Consider the following 5,512-nt stretch of genomic DNA (forward strand, 5'->3'; position numbering starts at 1 on the left):
CAAACAAGGAGTTTAGTTTAATTTTCTCTGGGTATTTGCAAAACACTTAGGGCCAACATAGAAAAAATAAAATAAAGTAAAACCTCTTATAAAAGAAAGGCCTGAGCAGGATTAGCGCCTTACAAGCCCTTGGAGCTATAGCCACTCTGATTGGTCCAAGGAAGTGAATAGATATTGGGAAGCTGCAACAGGAGGAAAGACCATGAGAAATCACTGAGGGAGAGGGCCTCAAAGTGGGTCTTGAGGGGGAACTGGAGGCTGGGGAGTGGGTCTGGGTGGAGGGAGGGGTCTCCGCTGGTAGCTGTAGGGTGGAGGTCATGGAGGGCCAGTGTATCCATGAGAGGGCATCAGTGGAGGAGGTCCATGCATACCATGCAGAGGCATAGGACCTGGGTGACCCATGGGAGAGCCAAACGGAGGCCCTTGAGGGGGCATGCCCACTGGAGGAGGTCCAGGATGAGGCATTCCAGGTGGTGGTCGGGGTGGTGGCTGCCCCCCAGGGCCAGGGGGCCCAGCATGGGGGTTCCTTAAACCATGAGGGCCATGGTGGAGCCAGCTGCATCTGCATCCCTGGATGGGGCATCCCACCCAGTGGGAATGGTGAGGATGTGAGTGTCCGTGTCTAGGATGTCCAGATCCTGGGGTTCCCACTGATGGGGGGTCATGTCCTCCAGCCCCAGGAAGCATAGGTGGTGGTGGCATGGCTGGGGGTATCTCAGGTGGAAGGGCTCCAGGAGGCAGTACTGGGAAGGAGCCAGCAGGAGGCATGCCTGGTAGAGGAAGCCCAGACCCCAATGATGATACCACAGGATTGGGGGCAGACAGAGGAGGGGTTGCATCTGCAAACAGCTGATGAGGGCAGTCAGCCTGGGAGAGTGGGTTCTGTGCTGCCAGAAGTTGTTCAGTGCCTGAGCCATGACGCTCGCCCTTGGAGTCCTTCTTGAATGTGTAGGACACAGTGATTGGGTGGTTACAGAGGTACTGCCTATCCATGGCCTCAATTGCTACATCCAAAGCATCAAATGAGACAAAATTAATAAAGGCATAACCTTTGGAGTTGCCTGTGTCAGGGTCCTGCATATTCTTGGGGGTTTGTAAAATAACCCCAAAGGTGCTAAATGTATCATAAAGCAACTTATCAATCTTTGGGTCCAGGTTCCCAATGAAAATGTTGGCCCCCACATCCAGATTTTTGTTGTGAGCTGATGCCTTGTTCACCCTTGTTGGCATCCCATCGAGTTTGATTATGTTCATGATCTTAATGGCATAGTCAGCATCTTTCTCACTCAAGAATTCCACAAAGCCGTAGCATTGGTGCTGGCCAGTGACACTATCCTTTGGCATATTCGTGTTCACTACTGGCCCTGCCTAGAGAAATAGTTCCCACAGCAGTGGTTTGCTAACCTTATCATCGAGGCCTCCCCCGTACACAGTGGCATCCTGGTTCCACTCAGAGATCGGCCTGGCCGCCATGGTGAAAGTGCTCCCGCCATCTCCAGGCAGTGATCCCACCCCCTGACTATTACTGTGGTATTCTAGTGGTGGTTTTTTATCTCCCTCATTCCTTCTACATTTATTAATTGTAATTCTTCTTTAAGGTAAGACTCCCTTCCTTCCACCAATATGGACTCATGGGTATTTATTTTATTCTATGGCTTATAATCCAATACTATCATTATTTTATTGCTCCAATCATTCTAGCTTTGACCACTGAGAGCTATTCAGGCTGGCTCCTATATCCTTAATAAGCCCCCAACCTGGTTTTGTTTTCTTTTTTGAGCAATTCTCTATTTTCTGGCAATACATGGTGTTCCAGGCTCATCTTGTATTTTCCTTGCTCCAGCTTTGGAATCAACCACTTCTCCAAGGAGCCCTGGTTCCTTTCACTGAAGAATGGTGTTTAGAAACCGAGATCTGGGTGGTAAGTGTGCTCATTGCTACTGGGGATTCTTTGCTTCTAGGTCTTTTCAGTGTTCAGAGTTTGGAGATGTATTATCCACTCATACACACTTCTATATTTATATTAGTATGTATTTTTTTAAACTTTAGTTCATACTGATACTACTGATTTCAATTCATCACCACAGGGTCATTCATGTCTCCCTCCTTATTTGTAACTTTCCTGAGTTGTAACTTCATTTGTTTTTTCAATCGAAGAGCTTGATAAATTGTGAAAAATATTCCCTTCTCATCCCTGTGCTCTTCTTTTCTCCCCTGGAAATGACCGATGTGAATATACAACTGAATGCTAGATGTTGCTGTTAGAAGCTAGACCAAGAGAACCCAGTAGAATTCATGGTCCTTCTTAACGCAAAAAGCACTAATTACACACTTTATCAGCAGTGGGGTGCGAGAGGGTCAGCTGAGGCTCTGGAATGTGAGCTCATGGTCCCAGTCAAATGAGTCAGATGGGAATGCAAATTTTATTCGAGCAATTGTATATCTATATGGTTTGGGGAAAAAAAAAAAAAGCTTGCCTATTTTCTTTCCCTGTCTGGAGAAAACGCTCACCCCATGGTCCTCCGACCCTGAGCACTGTCCTTGCTCCTGGAAACTCTTTGCCTCTCGCTGGCCACCCTCTTACCTCCTCACTGAATTCTGCCCCCTGCCCCTCCCAACACATAATGCTGCCCCCTTTCCCTCTGACTTCTTAATCTGTATTTCCACTTTCACAGACTTTGTGAATTTTCACTTACATGCAGATCCCAGCAGAAACCATTCATGGCTGGGTCTTCCGAACCTTCTCAATCAGAAAAGCCAACCTTACATTTTTAAAAATTTTGTTGTCTGAGGTTTGGTTTTCCTCTTCCGTTCCCTGTTCCTGTAACACATCGGGTGTGGGGGAATGTTCTGTTTTTCCGTCCTTTCATAACAGCCTGGAGTTGTTCAGCATGAAACCTCAAGGAATTCTTTGCTGAAAACCCATGTTTTGCCCTCCCCCCTCCAAACATGTAAGGAAGAGCAAGGGTGGCTCACTCTGATGGCATATGAAGCACTTTTTTATTTGAAACTCAAGAGCCTGACTCTTTTAGCTCCCTCTGGGGAAAAACAAAAGCCTGTTGGAAGTATTATTCCTTTTGGTGTTATCAACAATTCCAGCAGCCCACAGGCCTATTTGACTGGGATTCTGCCAACCTCATGGCCAGGGGAGGGCACACCTTCGCAGTGGTCTGGTCTAACCCGAAATGAACCCAGAATGAACCCGGAGGGGGCTGATGTCAAGTCAGTGAGAGAGAGCCTCAGGATAGCTCTTATTTTCTTAGCTGTATCCAGGAAGCCTGGATAGAAGGGTACTGGGCAGCCATAGACTTCCTCAAGAGTCGACTAAGCAGAGGGTGCCCAGGATGCTAAGTCATTGAGGGCACTGAACCGTCAGTGGGACAATGAAGAATCGCTTTCAAGAATTCTAAGGTTACTGTCTGTTCTTGGAAGGAATGCTCAGCAAAGTCACTTAGGGCTGGTGGGAACGGAGGAGGATGTGGTGAGTAATAATATTAACGATGATAACCACGGGGGCATGCTGAGTTGTAATAGTAATGTAATAACAAGGAGACGATGACAGCAATGATAACAATGATGAAATCGACTGGAAATTAATCCAGTTCTTCCTTATGAGCCAGGTGGTATGCATACATTTAAAAAATTTATTTATTACTATTATTTTTAAAATTTTTGGCTGCGCGGGGTCTTCACTGCTGCATGGGGGCTTTCTCTAGTTACGGAGCTCAGGCTTCTCATTGTGGTGCCTTCTCTTGCTGTGGAGCAAGAGCTCTAAGATGCTCCAGCTCACTAGTTTTGGCTCACAGACTCTAAAGCATGGGCTCAGAAGTTGTGGCAGGGCCTTAGTTGCCCTGTGGCACCTGGGATCTTTCCAGACCAGGCATCGAACCTGTGTCCACTGCATTGGCAGGCGGGTTCTTAACCACTGGACCACCAGGGAAGCCCAGTTGTACATAAATTTACTGTATACATTGTATCTCATTGAATTCTCACAACTATGTGAGGCAGGTACTGTCATTAGTCCCATTTTTCATCTAAGAAACTGAGGCTCACAAGATATTACAGATGGGGATTGCAGTCACAAAGCTACAAAATGGCTAGATTAGAACCCCAAACCTTCTTTCTGAAATACTTCGCTGTGTGGTCTTCTTTTTTTTTGTGCTGTGTGGTCTTCTTTGGTCTGACTTGTAAGCCGCAGTGCTTTGATTTCCCTGAGCTAGGTATTCAGGTGGTTGTGGCTGAAGCTTTAGCACAAGGGCCCACAATGCTAATCAGACAGCCTCGGGAAAGGAAGTGAAGGGCCTTCCTTCCACAGGCTGCAGTCTAATGGAGGAGACACTTGCAGGGCCATATGTAGCGCCATGCTGTGGGGGGTGGTCAAGTGTGGAGGCTGGGTCCTTCAAGCTGAGGATGCAAGGATCTGGCCAGTATTGGGAGACAGGGTGGTTGGAACACAAGAAAGGCAAGCCAGGCAGAGGGACCAGCAGGAGTCAGAGCACCGAGGTGTGAAATACAGAGTGGTGAGCACAGCAAGAAGTTTGGTGTGGCTAGAAGCTAGGGTTCTAGGGGAAGGGGAAGAGTTCTAGGTGAAGAGCTATAGCTGAACAGGCAGAGGCCTTGCGTGAACCAGCTATACCCAGTGTTTAAGAATGTGGGGTCTAGATACAGAAGAACCTGGGTGTGGATTCCAGTTCAGCCTTGTTACTAGCTGTGTGACCACGGGCAATGTTTTAGAAACATCTTGAGTTTCGATGTTCATATTTGGAAAATGGAGACAAATAATGCCGTATACATTAGGATGAGGAAATAGGGAGTCCAAGTACCCCATCTTGGCACACCATTGATAGATGAATTTGCCAGGATACACACTTACTTTCTATTACACAGACAACTGTATAGTTCACAGTGGTGGCAGTTTAGTCACTGAGTTGTGTCTGACTCTTTGCGACCCCATGGACTGTAGCCCTCCAGGCTTCTCTGTCCATGGGATTTGCCAGGCAAGAATACTGGAGTGGGTTGCTATTTCCTTCTCCAGGGGACCTTCCTGACCCAGGGATTGAACCCTGGTCTCCTGCATCTCCTGCACTGCGTGTGGATTCTTTAACCTACTGAGTCACCAAGGAAGCCCCCCCTAGTTCAGAGAGTTCCTGTATATACTCACTTAATGTTACAGATTTCAGATCACAAAACCATATTTGCATTGCAACTTTTCTCTCTGTAACTGTCGTCTCTAGTCTATGTGGACCTCAAGGGTGAGGACCCTGCCCTACTCTTCCATCATATGGTGGGGCAATAGTAACACAAGGGTCTCAGACTTGCCAGGGCATCAGAATCGCTCGGGGGATAAAAGCAGAGGACTGGGCCCCCTCTCAGATATATTGCACCCAAACCTTCAGGACTGCTGCCTGCGCTTTCTATCTTGTCCATTTGGGGTTTGAACCACAACAGAGAAGTGCTTCTTGAGTAAATGAGAAAATGACCATACTGTATGTATCGATCAGTATAGGCTAGT

At 47.3% G+C, this 5,512-nt stretch overlaps 1 pseudogene; it reads right to left on the reverse strand.

Moving 5' to 3' along the window:
• Positions 1–210: 210 nt before the first annotated feature.
• On the reverse strand, positions 211–1,473 carry LOC110123953 (splicing factor 3B subunit 4 pseudogene; annotated as a pseudogene).
• Between the last annotated feature and the right edge of the window lie 4,039 nt (positions 1,474–5,512).

This window comes from Odocoileus virginianus, chromosome 33 (assembly GCF_023699985.2).
Source record: "Odocoileus virginianus isolate 20LAN1187 ecotype Illinois chromosome 33, Ovbor_1.2, whole genome shotgun sequence".
Taxonomy (NCBI): domain Eukaryota; kingdom Metazoa; phylum Chordata; class Mammalia; order Artiodactyla; family Cervidae; genus Odocoileus; species Odocoileus virginianus.